The following is a 16,762-nucleotide window of genomic DNA, read 5'->3' as shown; positions in this document are numbered from 1 at the left end:
TCGCATGCCAGGCACTGTTCTAAACCCAGAAGAATCCTATTTCAGAGTTTATAACCTAGGGGAGAAGATAGCAACAGACAATTCACCTCTTACAGGAAATGCGCAGTCTATTTCTGGGCAGTGTGAGGTGTATCAGAATATATATAGTATTCCGGAAATCAGGGAAGAAGTTGCAGCTGACATTGTCTGAATGAACATCAATTGCTAAAAAATGAGGGAAGAGGATGCAGGGAAGACAAGAGTAGGCGGTATTTGACCTGGATTTTGAAAGATGAGTAGGAAACTGATGTGCACTTTGGAGGCTGGTGAAGAAAACCAGAGCCAAACAGTAGTTGAAGTGGTAAAAACATTTTATTCAGGAACTAGTGCAACAGGAGGGAGACCTCAGAATAGATATAGAACTGAGTTCAATTCTCTTATTGCATTAGTTTAATACCATTTTTTTTTAATCATTTTAACTACTGTCTGGCTCTGGCTTTCTTTAAGTGGGGGTAAAGAAACTTAGAGAAAAAGTAAATAATCTAAAGAAAGTTGAGTAGTCAAGGAAAACAAATTATTTGTATCCAGAGCCTAGAGTAATGTTGGGGAAGTGGCAAGAGATGAGGGACAGTACGGCATTTTTTTAGTAATTCAAGTTACCAAAAGTGAAGTTATCTGGTGATATTTAGAAAATGAAATGTTTTTCTGTTTATTCCTAGGAGCTCAAATGGGAAAGGTAAGTTTGAACAAGTGCCTGGAATGCTATGCCAACAAGTTTGAATTTTATACTGCAGCGCCAACTGGGAGTTCTCCGAGAGCTGTACGGTATTTTATAAAGGGACTGTAGTCTTTATAGGTGATAGGCTGGAGCGGCTCGTAGCAGTCCCTCTCCTGGCCTCAGTTTACTCACTGATAACAAGAATCGGGTTGGATCACATGCCCTCTTAGGTCCCGTCTAACCTCGACGGCTGCTTCCGATGTACCTCTGCCTCTTTCCAATACCAGGACCTGTGCCTCATCTCCTCCTTCCTTCTTACCTTTGTCCTGCTGCCACTTTCCCTAGTCCCTGGCCTGCCTTAGGCGCTTTCAATCAGGAGGTGGGTGGCGGGGAGGGAGAGGAGCGTCTCCAGGTAAAACAAACTAGTCCCCGCTCAGCGGCCTTTCGTCCCAGGCAGCACCACCTGGGTGGTGCCTCGGGGCCAGTCGCGCCCCAGAGTGGGCAGAGGGCCAGGTTTCGGTCGCTTTTCCGTCCTAGGTCTCTAGGGGTGGGAGGCCGACCCTCCCCACAGCCAAGGCATCTCGGGGAGCAGAGAAGCAGCCCGTGCCTCGCGCGTTCCTGGTTCCTCAGAGACAAAAGCCTGTGAGTCCCGGCAGCCGCCACCGGATTTCATCGGGACACTCCGGTGGCAGGGCCTCGGGGCGGGCCTCAGACGGCCAATCGGCTTCTAGAGAAGTCGGGTTCTAGGGCCCAAAGAGCAGGGTTTCGGCCAGGGTCGGCCGGTGCGGGCTGCACGGCTGGGTAGCGTCCCGGGCGCGCGCTGCACCGGGTCACGTGAGGCGGCTGGGGCCACGTGACCCGGCAGGCCCCGCGCCCTGGCGCTCCTCCCCTTCGCCGCCGGTGGGCACCGCCGCTCGCTCGCACTTCTGCGCCCATCGGGGCTTCGGAGATCCCTGCGGTCCCGCGGGACGGCGCGGCAGCAGCTGACCTCGCAGGTAGCGTGTGGACGTGGGGTTGAGCTCGCGGAGTCCTCTTCCCCTTCGGCGCTTCCCCTGCTTCCCTTCCATGCAGGCCGGGCCGGGTGTGCCCCGTTACTCCTGCACCTCCCGCCTCCCTCGCTCGGGCTACCGGGCCGTCCTCCTGGGCGCTGCGTCCGCGGCGAGGGATGGGGTCCCCGGCCGGCCCCGCCAGCACCTCAGCTAATGTGCCTTCCTGCGAGGAGGAAGGAAGGATGGGGAGAGGCGAGGGAAAGTTTTCCCTACTCCCTCTCTTTTTTGAGCTGCATGGATTCGATTTTGCTCGTAGCCGAAGTCTGACTGCTGTGGTTGCCGTTTTACTGAGAGGAGACCTCCCTTCTGACTCTCTGTATCCTCTGTCCTTTCCAAGATCTTAGCATCTCTTCTTCGCCCCCTAAGAGTAGTGCTGTCACAAACCATATTCTTTATCGTTTCCCTTTCCGACACAGAATCCACAAAGGTAGGGATTCTGTTAGTGAGGATCTTTATCCAGGCGTGCGGTGAGCGAAGTAAATGACGTTTCCGTTGTCCTGCCTCTGATAAAGTACCTACCTGCTCGGTTTATTTTAAGATGACTTATCGAGCACGTTGTGTTCTGCTCTCATAAGTGGCCTTTTGTTTTTATTTATTTGCATGTAAGACACAAGCCATCTGCGGAACTCTCTGCAGCTGGGGATTACAATTTTATAAAGCAGTCTTGTAATAATGCTTTTAGAAAACCAGATTCATGATTTTCTTTGCCTTTGCCCTATTCTTTTTTTGGGAGGATTAAAGCCGTTAGAGGACAAAAACTGAGTTTCTGAAACTGGTGTGTATTGTGGGCTAATAACATTAAAACGTCCAAGTGTATAATGCCGAAGGAATGGAAAAATGATTGAACCCTGAGGGCAGTTTATAGGTGGTTTAAACTTTATTCATTTCAAATGAACACTGGGTGAATTTCACCCCTTTAAACTGCTTTCAGGGTTGAGGATGTAACTGTGTATTTGGATTCTATTAATACAACAGTTCATCTGTGGGATGGACTTTAATCCATTTAATCCATTGTGTGAATACCAGTCTATTTATTAATACTTTAGACGGGTCCTTTTTCTTCTACCTGCTAGCCTGTTTCTCTTGAAGAGGAAGCATATTCATCTTTAAAGATACTTTTTGCAAGTGATTTTTTAAAGTGTGTGATCCATAGGATAAAGTTCTGTGAACTTCTGAAAATAAGTAACCATAAAAACCCAAAGCTGTCAAGCTTGTAGCTTTTAAAAAATTCTTTGAAAATTTTAAAATTAAAGAGTGCTCATATGCTGCAGCAAGAACTTGGCTCCACCTAATATACGGGAGCTGGGAAGTCAGAAACAGTATCCTCCTATTTCCTGGGAGTCATTGCAGGGTAGATGAAACTGAAGGAAAGTGAAAGACCTTTATTATGATGATGATATTCCTTCTGTGTGTACTACATTAAACAGTAAGTCATGCATAGGAAAGGAGGCTGGGGCCTCACAGAGTCTAGAGTCTAGGCAGGGCATTCGGACACATTTCAAAATTATTCTCTGGTTTTACAAAAAAGTTAAAAATGTTACATATTGGCCAGATGCAGTGGCTTACACCTGTAATCCCAGCACTTTGGGAGAATGAGGCCACAGATTATATGAGGCCAGGAGTTTGAGACCAGCTTGGCTAACATGGTGAAACCCTGTCTCTACTGAAAATACAAAAAATTAGCCGGGTGTGGTGGTGCGCATCTGTAGTCCCAGCTACTCAGGAGGCTGAGGCATGAGAATTACTTGAACCGGGGAGGCGGAGGTTGCAGTGAACCGAGATCGTGCCATTGCACTCCAGCCTGGGCAACAGAGTGAGACTCCATCTCAAAAAAACAAAACAAAACAAAAAGGGGCCGGGCGCGGTGGCTCACGCCTGTAATCCCAGCACTTTGGGAGGCCGAGGCGGGCGGATCACAAGGTCAGGAGATCGAGACCATGGTGAAACCCCGTCTCTACTAAAAATAGAAAAAATTAGCCGGGCGCGGTGGCGGGCGCCTGTAGTCCCAGCTACTCAGGAGGCTGAGGCAGGAGAATGGCGTGAACCCGGGAGGCGGAGCTTGCAGTGAGCCAAGATTGCGCCACTGCACTCCAGCCTGGGCGACAGAGCGAGACTCCGTCTCAAAAAACAAAACAAAACAAAACAAAACAAAAGGTACATGTTGTGTACGTGCTGAAGAATACACAAAAGGGGTATGATGGGTGTTGTCTGAATTTAGCCAGAATAGACTTAGTAGAGGAGATCAGTTAATGAAATAATTATATAAATCAACTATGTGTTAGATAAGATTAAAAAAAAACACCCACAAAAAAGCACACCTCTTTCCTGGGGTAGAAAAACTCACGGGAGACCAGATGGGTACCTTTAAAGACCTATGGTCTCCAGCTTTCTCTGGGCTTGGTCTTACCATCCTGCTAGGTTTCTCTGCTCAGTGCTCTTTCCCATCCTCCCTGGTGACTGCTTCAGACTTCTCCACCATTTTCCCCCCAGTTGCTCCACTCCACTTTTTTTTTTTTTTGAGACAGGGTCTCACTATGTCACCCAGGCTGGAGTACAGTGCCGTGTGATCATAGCTTACTGCAGCCTTAACCTCCCAGGCTCAAGTGATCCTTCCCACTCCCAAGTAGCTGGGAGCACAGGTGCGCACCACCACATTCAACTAATTTTTTAATTTTTTGTAGAGACAGGGTCTCACTATGTTGCCCAGGCTGATCTTTTGAACACCTAGCCTCAAGTAGTCTTCCCGCCTTGGCATCCCAAAATATTGGGATTACAGGCATGAGCAACCACACCCAGCCTCCACTCCATTTTTTATTGCTACCTCCCCTCTTACTCTTAGCAAGAAGCCTAACTCTTCATAAGGAAAAATAGGTAACCTCAGAAGAGAATGGTCCTCAAATGCCAATCAAAACCACGAGATACCACCTCCTGTCCACTAGGATGGGCACAATACAAAAGATAGACAGTAAATATTGGAGAAAGCAGCTCTGTTGTACATTGCTGGTGGGCATGTAAAATGGAGACTCAGCGGAGAGAGAGAATGAGAATGAGAGAACAAGTATGCCTCCAGCATCTGGATTCCTAACTTTTAAATGGCTTTCATTCACATTCACCCTTTCCAAAGGAAGACTTGCTCCTTTCTACAGTTTCTCTTGCACTTATTTATTTATTTATTTATTTAGAGACAGAGTTTTGCTTTTGTTGCCCAGGCTGGAGTGCAATCTTGGCTCAGTGTGACCTCTGTCTCCTGGGTTCACGCGATTCTCCTGCCTCAGGCTCCCGAGTAGCTGCGATTACAGGTGCCTACCACCATGCCCAGCTAATTTTTTTATTTTTAGTAGAGACGGGGTTTCACCATGTTGGCCAGGCTGGTCTCGAACTCCTGACATCAGATGATCCACCTGCCTCAGCCTCCCAAAGTGCTGGGATTACAGGCATGAGCCGCCGTGCCCAGCGCTTCTGTTGCACTTCTGCTTCAGATCCCATTCCCTGCTACTTTCTTAAGACCCTCATTGAGTTGTTGTGTCCTCTCCTTTTTGATCTTTTTACTGGCTCCTTCCCATTAGCTCAAACATGTTCAAGCCTCCAACAATGTTTACATTAAAAAGGTTAACAGAAAACGTCCTGCAACTCCATCACATTCTGTGATTACCATCCGATTTCTCGTTTTTCCTTCAGAGTGAAATTTCTTGAACAAGTTGTTTATACTCATGGTTTCCTTTCCTTCACCTTTCACATACACCTCAACCTGCTGACACCTGGCTTCTTCCTCCCACAACCTCCGTGAAACTGTTCTTATTAAGGTCACTGGTAATTCTCCTTGTTAAATCCAATGGAAGTTTCTCAACCCTTCCCTCGTTTAGCATCTCAGCAGCATTTGACAGTAGCATGCCTCTTGCCTGTGATGCTCAAGTCCCCAGGCCTCTGTAACACTCTGCTCTCCTGCTTTTCCTCCTGGTCTACCTCTTCCTTCACAGTCCCTTCTAGGGGGTACTCCCTGTCCCTTTCCTGTTAGAATTTCTTAGAGTTCTGCTCAAGATACTCTGCTCTTCTTATTCTACTTGCTTTTTTCCTGGGTGATTTCATGCCAGATTTCCAAATCTCCAATCCAGACCTTTCTTGAGCTTCAGATTTCTAAATCTGTCTGTTGGGACTTGTCCGCTTTAATATCCCACAGGTACCTGGAACAAAAGGTCCATAGTAGGACTCATCACCCCTGAGGCCTGCTGTGCTCTCTGCGTTAGTGAGTGGCAGCACAGTTCTCTCTCACTCAAGCTCAGTGTCTGCCTGTGATCTTTGGCTCTGCCTTTCTGCTTATCCAGTGCTCCTTGTCCCATTAAGCCAGTCGCAGAATATTCTTGATTTTCCTTCTTGTCCAGTTTTCTCCATTTTCCTGATGTGGGCTTCCATCCCTTCTTTTCTGGCTTACCATAGCCATCCTGGACTCCCTCTAAGCACTCCTTTGTCGTCTCATGTCTCTATGGTCAGCCAAAGTAATCTTCCATAGACTTACATCTGTTTATGCCACTTCCCTGCTTAAGACCCTTCAGGGATTACCTGGTGCTCTTAGGATAAAGCCTGAGCTGTGTGCTGCAGTCATGCTGACTTTCTTTCAGTTCCTCCACCAGAGCCTTACCTGGCATGTGTGCTTGCTGGTGCAGGCGCCTCTTCTCTTCAGGTAGCTGAAGCGCACTTCCCAATTCTGTTGCCTCCACAGCGTCTGACCCTCCCCATCGGAGACCAGCCACACTTTTGTGAGCATCTGTTTATGTGTCTAGATCCTCTCACCCCATGTAATTTCTGTTGATGTTGGCTCTGTATCCTGTTTACCTAAGAACATTTATTGAATTAATAGTGTATGGTTCTGCCAGTTCATTGCTGGAATTTCAGTTTAGCTTTAGGTCATTACAGGGTACAGTTGATACTTTTCATACAACTGGAGACCAATAGATGAAATCACTTTTGGGATACCCACATGAGAAAGATTCATGAAACCATAAATAGATTTGAATTTGACCCCCCAATTCCAGCCTTGAATTCATTTGGAAAATAAAATGAAGTATTATGTTTTATCCATTTCTTTTTTCTTTTTCAGACAAGATCTCACTCTCTTGCCCAGACTGGAATACAGTGGTGTGAACACGGCTCACTTAGCCTCATCCTCCTGGACTCAGGTGATCTTTCCACCTCAGCCTCTTGAGTAGCTGGGACTACAGGCACACACCATTACAACTGGCTAATCTTTTTATTTTTGAGGAGACGGAGTCTTGCCATCTTGCCCAGGCTAGTCTTGAACTCCTGGGTTCAAGTGATACTCCTGCCTTTGCCTCCCAAAATGCTGGGATTACAGGTGTGAGCCACTTCACCCAGCCATCTATCCATTTCTTTAAACTTTGACCCATCATTGCTTTTTTTGTTCTGTTTTGTGACACCTATTTGTTTGGTGTGACAAAGAACAAAGTTATAGAAAAAACATTTCTAATTGTCGATATTTCTTTTCTGGTTTCCTTTTGAAAACAACAGTATCCTATAAAAGCAATACTTTTATAAGGTCTCAGTCAGATTCGCAACCCTAGATATGTTATTTTTTTCACTGCTCATGCTATATTGCCACTTGGTTCGTTTGCTTTTTGAGCACATGGCTCAGGTTAGACGTGAGATGAGATGAAATGAATGAGGTGAAAGCAGCCCCTTGGATGATGGGGCTAAAGAAATACTTACAGAGGCCGTTGCAAATTGTGCTTCAAGTCAAATAACTTATTAGTGGTTGGGAAATGACAGTTGTAGGGACTTACATTTTCCTCTTAAATTAGTGATGAATTTGAACAAAACGTATGAAACAAAGAGTAGTCATAATCAGGTAGAGAATTCTAAAACACTAGTCATACTGTTCCCTAAATGAAGGTGGGGGTATTATCTTCACTCACCTGTACAGGTGGCTTCAGCTTGAAGGATAACAATCTATTTTGGAGAAGGTACATTCTCAGACTCCTTAGTCAAGCATTCAGGGCATTCTTCCTTTCCCTTTCTTTCTTTCTTTTTTTTTTTTTTTTGAGACGGAGTCTTGCTCTGTCGCCCAGGCTGGAGTGCAGTGGCGCGATCTTGGCTCACTGCAAGCTCCACCTCCCGGGCTCACACCATTCTCCTGCCTCAGCCTCTGGAGTAGCTGGGACTACAGGTGCCCACCACCACGCCCGGCTAATTTTGTTGTAATTTTAGTAGAGACCGGGTTTCACTGTTGTTAGCTAGGATGGTCTTGATCTCCTGATCTCGTGATCCAACCCGCCTCAGCCTCCCAAAGTGCTGGGATTACAGACGTGAGCCACCGTGCCCAGCCTCCCTTTCATTCTTGTAGTGCTGTGTGTTTGCAGAAGAGAGAAGTGGATGACAGCTGTTCTGGCAGCTGGGGCAGTAACAGTATTAGTGTCTCGGCACATCTTCGAAACTTCGCCTATGATTTGCAGCGCCTGTACCATAGAGTGGGTGAAATGGTTTTAAGTTTTATTTTTATTTAAACATGTTTGAGACTGATTCTTAGAGGCTTATCTGGACCTGGGAAATACATTTGGTATCTCAGCGAGACTGAGCATTTGCTCAGTCTCAAAAAGCCCATCAGAATTGTGTGGAAGAAATTGGTAAGAGTAACATTTGGCTGTTTGTACCTTGAGAGGGTTTTTGAATTGCTTTTGCTGTAGCGTAGATGGAAGACGTAAGTTGTAATGTTGTATACCAAAAAGTTTACCCCAAACCCTAGAGCTCTCTTATTTGTTTTTCTAGAAACAAATTTCTAGAAAAAACATCTCTATCTTATGTTTCTCTAGAATTAAATGGATTCAGAAATAAAGATGGTCATACCCTTCAATCTTTTGTGCTCAAATGGGAACGTTTATTGGTAAAAAAGGAAGAAGACTGTGAAGAACACTTGTTCTTCTAGGAAACTGGATGATCTTCACTGAGGAAAGGCTCACATTTTCTCATCTGCTGGAATATGGAGAATTTGGTTTCTAGGATTTTGTGTAATTGTTTTCTGTTATGTACAATTTTTATATAGTCGTCACTAGTTTGCACGTAATTATTTACCATTTGACACATTAACATGTATCTCATGGACCATATACTTGCATAGTACATTCATTTGCTTAATTATTCCAGTTGTATTTGCATTCTAGTTTTCCACTTACTTAGGATCTGACTTTCCATTAGGCCTTCAGTTCCTCAGAGGCAGAGACCATGATTGTATTGTTCTTTATGACGTCCCTGGCATTCTTGGTATCTGGGGTCATTGCAGAAGAAGAATTAATGTATGACTTTAATCAGCTCTCTGTATCCATGGATTCCACATCTGTGGATTCAGCCAACCTCAAATTCCAAATGTTAAAAATTGCATTTGTACTGAACATGTAGAGTATTTTTTTCTTGTCATTATTCCCCAAGCAGTACAGCATAATGACTATTTACCAAGCATTTACATTGTATTAGGTATTATAAGTAATCTGGAGATAATTTAAAGTATATGGGAGGATGTGTGTAGGTTATATGTAAATACTATGCCATTTTCTATCAGGGACTTGAACATCTGTGGATTTTGGTATCTGCAGGAGGTCCTGGAACCAGTCCCCCACGGATACTGAGGGACAACTGGATTTTAAAGTTCACAGTAGCATACAGTAGTGCTTTTTTCCGAGGCCTCTTAGATTTTATCAATAGCTCATTAACTATAAATTTTTTTCGTAAGACAGCTTAGCAACTTAAACTGACAAGTAAAATCATCACCCACTGAGTTTACAAAAATAGGGAAACCTCTATTAGGAATTTTCAGTGTATGTGTAAATACTTTAATTCAAAGTTTTTTGCAATTAAAAATACCATTTTGCATATTAGAAATTGCTGTTTTGAGTAGTTTAAAGCTTCCTGTAGCTTGTATGCTGAAGAATGTTTAGGCTACTTAAAATGATTGTTCCAACATTCAGAGCCCTTCCAGTTTCCTCTGGCTATCAGCTTCCATAATAACGAATGACACAAACTCATGTCATGCTTCTAAAATGACACCAGAAGTGTCAGAATCTTGGTGCTAGCCAATGCTGAAGGATTGCTTACTCTTTTCCCACTGTTTTCCTTAGAAAGCTCTAAGGTCAATAGAGGCCAGACCTAAAGGTAAAATACCCCATTGGTGGCATTTAAAAGCCAGTACATACAGCAATTTAAACTAGCCCAAACAAATACATTCTTGTATTTGTGTCAAATACGTTCTGGTTAGTTGACGTCTGTGTGGAAGCCATGTGCTTACAGATCAACCCTAAATTTCCAGTATTGTTTAATATTGAGACCATTATTTCATCAAAACCAGTTTTCCTGTACTATTTCACTCCATTTCCTGTTTTTAAAAACTCCATAAGCATGTTCCAAATATATTTTTGCTAGATCAGCAAAAAAAACTAAAATAAAATTAACCTTTCCTTAATATTTGTTCCTTGGGGAAAGTAAAATAAATGTGCTCTTAGAGGAATTAAAAGATTAGTTGCTACATTACTTCTTCAGCCTTTCAGTTCTAAATGTAGATTTCTAAAATTGGAAGGCCTGTGTTTGTCCTGACTGAATTTGCTTTCAGAGTATAAAATAAAATAACCTTTTCTTCCTGATGCCACAAGTTCTCTGAGGGACAGTGCCAATAGCTAGGATAGGCCATCCCAGGGAATGGGATATTGATCTGTAGGACTAATGGACGTACTAATGGACGCAATGGGGATACAGGATGTATTTTCAAGTGCCAGAGAAAATACGAAGATCCAAGTGGATTGGCATGTTATCTTTAAGGACGTCACAGTCTTTCTACCTCTGCTGGCATTTTTGCATTCCTCTTTTCTTTCCTTGTACCTTTGTTTTCTCTCTATACAGTAAAAAAAAAAAAAAACATTGATTCACCTAATAATAACATATAGAGAGTAGTAATTCAGGCTGAAACACATTAATACTGTTTTTCAGAAAGTATTTCCTAAATAAAATATGGAAGGCTTGCAGAAAAAATTACTATCTTAGTGAGGTACTTCAGAAGTAACTAAAGATGACTGACATTCTAATTACAGCTCATCATTTTTATAATTATCAATCAAGCCCTGGAAGGATCTGTCATCTTAGCAATTTGTTTGGTCTGGTTTAAATTGCTCTATGCACTGGAAAGTTCTAAGAAGGCTATGTGTCTTTTATAAATGCTCCGTTGAGAATTTCCCTAATCTGAACTTGTATTCTCAAGACATGATTAAAACAGTATAATTTTACTTTTCCAAAAGCATTTTTTAGAACTGAAACCTTTCTGTATTTAGTTTTAGAAATGTATCTTTGAGTTTATTAATGCAGACTTGATAAAAGCCCACAGGATGATTGATTTTTAAAAATTGAGGTAAAAGATATATAGTGTAAAATTTACCATTTTAAGAATTTTTAAGTATACATTTTAGTGACATTAGGTACATTCACATTGTTGTACAGCCATCACCACCATCCGTCTGTAGACTACCTAAAAAATAATTTCAACTTTTTTTTTTTTGAGATGGAGTCTTGCTCTGTTGCCCAGGCTGGAGTGTCACGGCATGATCTCGGCTCACTGCAAGCTCCGCCTCCCGGGTTCACACCATTTTTCTGCCTCAGCCTCCTGAGGAGCTGGGACTACAGGCACCCACCACCATACCTGGCTAATTTTTTTGTATTTTTAGTAGAGACGGGGTTTCACCGTGTTTGCCAGGATGGTCTTGATCTCCTGACCTTGTGATCCACCCGTCTCGGCCTCCCAAAGTGCTGGGATTACAGGCATGAGCCACCATGCCTGACCCAATTTCAACTTTTATTTTAGATTCAGGGAGCACATATGCAGTTTTGTTACATGGGTATAGCGTGTGATGCTGAGCTTTGGAGTACGAATGATTCCATGACCCAGGTAGTGAGCATAGTATCCAATAGGTAGTTTTTTAGCCTGTGTACCCCTCCCTCCCTGCCCCTGTAGTAGTCTCCAGTGTCTATTGTTCCCATCTTTATATCCATGTATACCCCATATTTAATTCCCAGTTCTAATTGACGACATGTGGTATTTGGTTTTCTGTTCCTGTGTTAATTCACTTAGGATAATGGCCTCTCGCTGCATTCATGATTTTGTTCTTTTTTGTGGCCGTGTGGTATTCCATGGTGTGTATGTACCACATTTTCTTTTTCCAATCCACAGTTGATGGGCACCTAGGTTGATTCCATGTCTTTGCTATTGTGAATAGTGCTGTGATAAACATACAAGTGCATGTGTTTTTTTTTTTTTTTTTTTTTTTTTTGGTAGAACAATTTATTTTCCTTTGGATACATACCCAGTCTTGGGATTCCTGGGTTGAATGGTAGTTCTGTTTTAAGTTCTTTGGGAAATCTCCAAACTGCTTTCCACAGTGGCTGAACTAATTTACATTCCCACCAACAGTGTATGGTGTTCCCCCCGCTGTACAGCCTCGCCAGCGTCTTTTGTTTTTGACTTTTTAATAATGGCCATTCTGACTGGTTTAAGATAGTATCTCATTGTGGTTTTGATTTGGATTTCTCTGATGATTAGTGATGCTGAATATTTTTTTCGTATGTTTGTTGCCTAGAACTTTTGCATCATCCCACAGTGAAACTCTGTACCCATTAAACAATAACTCTCCATTCCTACCTCCCTCCAGCTCCTGGCACCCACAATTCTACTTTGTCTCCTTGAATTTGACTGTTCTAGGTACCTCATGTAAGTGGAATCATACAATATTTGTCTAGCTTATTAGCATAGTGTCTTCAGGGTTCATCCCTGTTGTTGTATGTATCAGAATTTCCTCATAAGGGTGAATAATATTCCATCATATGTGTAGACCACATTTTGTTTATCCATTCATCTGTTCATGGATATTTGGATTATTTTCACATTTTGGCTATTGTGAATAATGCTGCTTTGACCATTGGTATACAACTATCTGTTCAAGTCTCTGCTTTCAGTTCTTTAGGGTATATACTAGAAATGGAGTTTCTAGATAATATAATTCTAATGTTTACTTTTTTTTGAGGAATCACCATCTGATTTTCTATAGCAACTGTATCATCTTACATTTCTACTGTCTACATTTAATTTTATATTAATAATTCATTTTTCCAGATTTTGCCTGAAACATTCTGCCACTCTAGGTTATGAATCTAAAGCAAGAATACATCTTAAAACTTCTAACAGCCTAGGGGTAAAACATAATTCAAATAATTGAACTTTTATTTTCATTTGAAATATTTGTTCATTTTATTGGTCACACAGTGTTTGTTATAGAAATTTGGGACTGGCTGAGCGTGGTGGCTCATGCCTCTAATCCCAGCATTTTGGGAGGCTGAGGTGGGTGGATCACCTGAGGTCAGGAGTTTGAGACCAGTCTGGCCAACGTGGTGAAACCCCATCTCTACTAAAAATACAAAAATTAACAGGGTGTTGTGGTGCACACTTGTAATCCCAGCTACTTGGGAAGCTGAGGCACAAGAATTGCTTGAACTGGGGAGGTGGAGGTTGCAGTGAGCCAAGATGGCGCCAGTGTACTCCAGACTGGGCAACAGAGCAAGACTCTGTCCCATCCCCACCCCAAAAAAAAGAAATTTGAGACTATATTTAAAAATACAAAGAAAGCCAGATGCGGTGGCTCACGCCTGTAATCCCAGCACTTTGGGAGGTCGAGGTGGGTGGATCACTTAAGGTCGCGAGTTTGAGACCAGCCTGGCCAACATGGTGAAACCCCCCTCTACTAAAAATACAAAAATTAGCCAGAAATGGTGGCGTACACCTGTAATCCTAGCTACTCGGGAGGCTGAGGCACAAGAATTGCTTGAACTGATGAGGCAGAGGTTAGAGTGAGCCAAGATGGTGCCAATGTACTCCAGACTGGACAACAGAGCGAGACTGTCTCAAAAAAAAAAAAAAAAAAAAAAAAAAGAGAAAGAAATTGGCTACTACATTTTAAAAATACAAAGAAGGCCAGGTGTGGTGGCTCACACCTGTAATCCCAGCACTTTGGGAGGCCAAGGTGGGTGGATCACTTGAGGTCAGGAGTTTGAGGCCAGCCTGGCTAACATGGTGAAACCCTGTCTCTACTAAAAAAATACAAAATTAGCCAGGCGTGATGGTGGGCACCTGTAATCCCAGCTACTTGAGGCAGGCAGGAGAATTGCTTGAACCCAGGAGGTGGAGGTTGCAGTGAGCTGAGATCGCGCCACTGCACTGCAGCTTGGGCAACAAGAGTGAAACTCCATCTCAAAAAAAAAAAAAAAAAAAAAAAAAAAAAGATTAGGAAGTGTATTGTATCTGATTTGTAAGGGGGAAGTGAGGTAGGAGACTGATAGGACTTGTTTTTTGGTCACAATCCTGCTGATTACTTTTTTTTTTTTTTTTTTTTTTTGAGACAGAGTCTCACTCTGTCTCCCAGGCTGGAGTGCAGTGGCCGGATCTCAGCTCACTGCAAGCTCCGCCTCCCGGGTTCACGCCATTCTCCTGCCTCAGCCTCCCGAGTAGCTGGGACTACAGGCACCCGCCACCTCGCCCGGCTAATTTTTTGTAATTTTTAGTAGAGACGGGGTTTCACCGTGTTAGCCAGGATGGTCTCGATCTCCTGACCTCGTGATCCGCCCGTCTCCGCCTCCCAAAGTGCTGGGATTACAGGCTTGAGCCACCGCGCCCGGCGACAATCCTGCTGATTAAAAAAAAAAAAAAAAAAGACGTGGGGATGGCAGGCCAAAAAATAGAATACAAATACAAAGAAAGAAAATGGTGCTACCTGTAATCTCTCCATTGAGATGTATTTTGGTGTATACATTTCTGTATATATTATACTTTAGAAAAATTGTAATCATACAGTACATATTGTTTTTTAACATAGCTAAGCTAACTAAGTCTTCCAGGGTACATTTATTTTTGTGGCTTTGCTTTTAATTTGGGATGTGCACATAGTTTAGCTGTATAACGTGTTTGGGTGGCAGCTTCTGTTGGGATGTTTCCTTGGGGGTGCTTATGATTTGGACAAAGCATAGCACCATGGGAAGGAAGAGAGTAGGGCTACCTTGCTCAGGGTACTTACCAAGGTACGTGACTGTCAGGGAAGGCCTGGGCTGAATAGACCAGTTGAAGGTTCTTCCCATTAGCAGTACCTCCTTCATACAGGAATAGAACACAAACAGAATCACTTCATATCTTCCTATTTGAAGCATCTAAATTATTGTGCAACCCTCTGGAGTGATTATTGTTGTTGTTGTTGTTATTATTTTGAGAAAAGAGTCTCACTCTGTCGCCCGGGCTAGAGTACAGTTGCACAGTCTTGGCTCACTGCAACCTCTGCCTCCCAGGCTCAGATGATCCTCCCACCTCAGCCTCCCGAGTAGCTGAGATTACAGGTATGCGCCACCACACCCGGGGTAATTTTTGTATTTTTAGTAGAGAGAGGGTTTTGCCATGTTTGCCAGTCTGGTCTCAAACTCCTGACCTCAACTGATCTGCCTGCCTCAGCCTCCCAAAAGTGCTGGGATTACAGGTGTGAGCCACCATGCCCAGCCTGGAATGATTATTTAAATGAAATTTGGTTGAACTACATTTATCTACATTTATATTCCTTTGAAATAAAATTCCATAGTTAGAACAAGACTGTTAATACTTTTCTTTCATGTTTAGGCAAATTTAGTAGATGTCATGATATCAGAGCTGTCCTAATGTTGCTGTTCCTTGCAATGGATCCTGCATTTTTTTTTTGTTTGTTTGTTTCTGGGACGGAGTCTCGCTCTGTCGCCCAGGCTGAAGTGCAGTGGCATGATCTCGGCTCACTGCAACCTCCGCCTCCCAGGTTCAAACGATCCTTCCACCTCAACCTCCCAAGTAGCTGGGACAACAGGTGCATGCCACTACTCGTGGATAATTTCTGTATTTTTTTGTAGAAGCAGGGTTTCACCATGTCCTCTAGGCTGGTCTCAAACTTCTAGACTCGAGTGATCTGCCTGCCTCTGCCTCCCAAAGAGCTGGAATTACAAGTGTGAGTCACTGCGCCCGGCAGATCCTGTATTTTTGAGTCATTATTAACTGCACAGTTCTTAAGTCTGATATAGATTTTATCACAGATGAAATACTCGTTAATTTTTAATGATTGCACCAGCTTTAGTTTACTGGATTGATAGTGTATACACATTAATTCTTCTTAAGGTTGATATAATTATGATCCTTAATGTGGTTTTCTTAATAGTAGCAAAAGGTGCCACTGCCCCCAGGAAAATGGAATAATTAAAGACCTCACCACAATAGTCAAATTATAATGAGGATGGTGGTAATTTTGAGTAAATTAGAAAGTTTGGGTGGTATTTACAGTTATACTCCGCTGCCTTAGGAGGGAAATGCCACCCGCCCAAGTTAAGGACCCTGTTCTGTTGTTCTGCATGGCACATAGCCCCGCAGAACCTCTCAGGGAACCTCGTCTGAATTCCGAGGATGCCTGTTCATGTCCTCAGCTGCCCAGGTTGAGCATGGTCTAACGAAGACACACTTTGTGCCTTAGCAGTCTCTAGCCCAAGGATGCACCTTGTATGTTGTGAGCTCCGAGGACAGAGGTCGCGTGTGTTCTCTAGGCCTGCCTCTCAATGGTTGATGCAAAAGTGCAGGAATAGATGACATTCTAGGCAAATCTAGGCAGAAGCATCTTGGGGAATGCTTTTTATTGGGAGAGTGGTTACTTCTCTTTTTTTGAGATGGAGTTTTGCTCTTGTCGCCCAGGCTGGAGTGCAATGGCGCAATCTCAGCTCACTGCAACCTCCACCTCCGAGGTTCAAGTGATTCTCCTGCCTCAGCCTCTTGAGTAGCTGGGATTACAGGCATTTGCCACCATGCTTGGTTAATTTTGTATTCTTAGTGGAGACAGGGTTTCTCCATGTTGGTCAGGCTGGTCTCGTACTTCCGACCTCAGGTGATCCACCCGCCTTGGCCTCCCAAAGTGCTGGGATTACAGGCATGAGC

General features: G+C 43.4%; 1 protein-coding gene across 4 annotated transcripts in view; it reads left to right on the top strand.

The window, feature by feature from the left end:
- Positions 1 to 1,551: 1,551 nt before the first annotated feature.
- RCBTB1 (RCC1 and BTB domain containing protein 1) overlaps positions 1,552 to 16,762 on the top strand; it is a 54,292-nt gene continuing 39,081 nt past the window's right edge. For 2 of the 4 annotated variants that reach the window (XM_007960409.3, XM_037986678.2), the window contains exons 1-2: positions 1,552 to 1,692; positions 6,842 to 6,920. The gene's annotated coding sequence lies outside the window, so the exon portion shown is untranslated. The remainder of the gene's footprint in view (positions 1,693 to 6,841; positions 6,921 to 16,762) is intronic. The other 2 variants (XM_007960410.3, XM_007960411.3) reach the window with 1 other exon arrangement.

This window comes from Chlorocebus sabaeus, chromosome 3 (assembly GCF_047675955.1).
Source record: "Chlorocebus sabaeus isolate Y175 chromosome 3, mChlSab1.0.hap1, whole genome shotgun sequence".
In the NCBI taxonomy this organism is placed as follows: Eukaryota; Metazoa; Chordata; class Mammalia; order Primates; family Cercopithecidae; genus Chlorocebus; species Chlorocebus sabaeus.
This window is presented reverse-complemented; position numbering and strand designations above follow the sequence as displayed.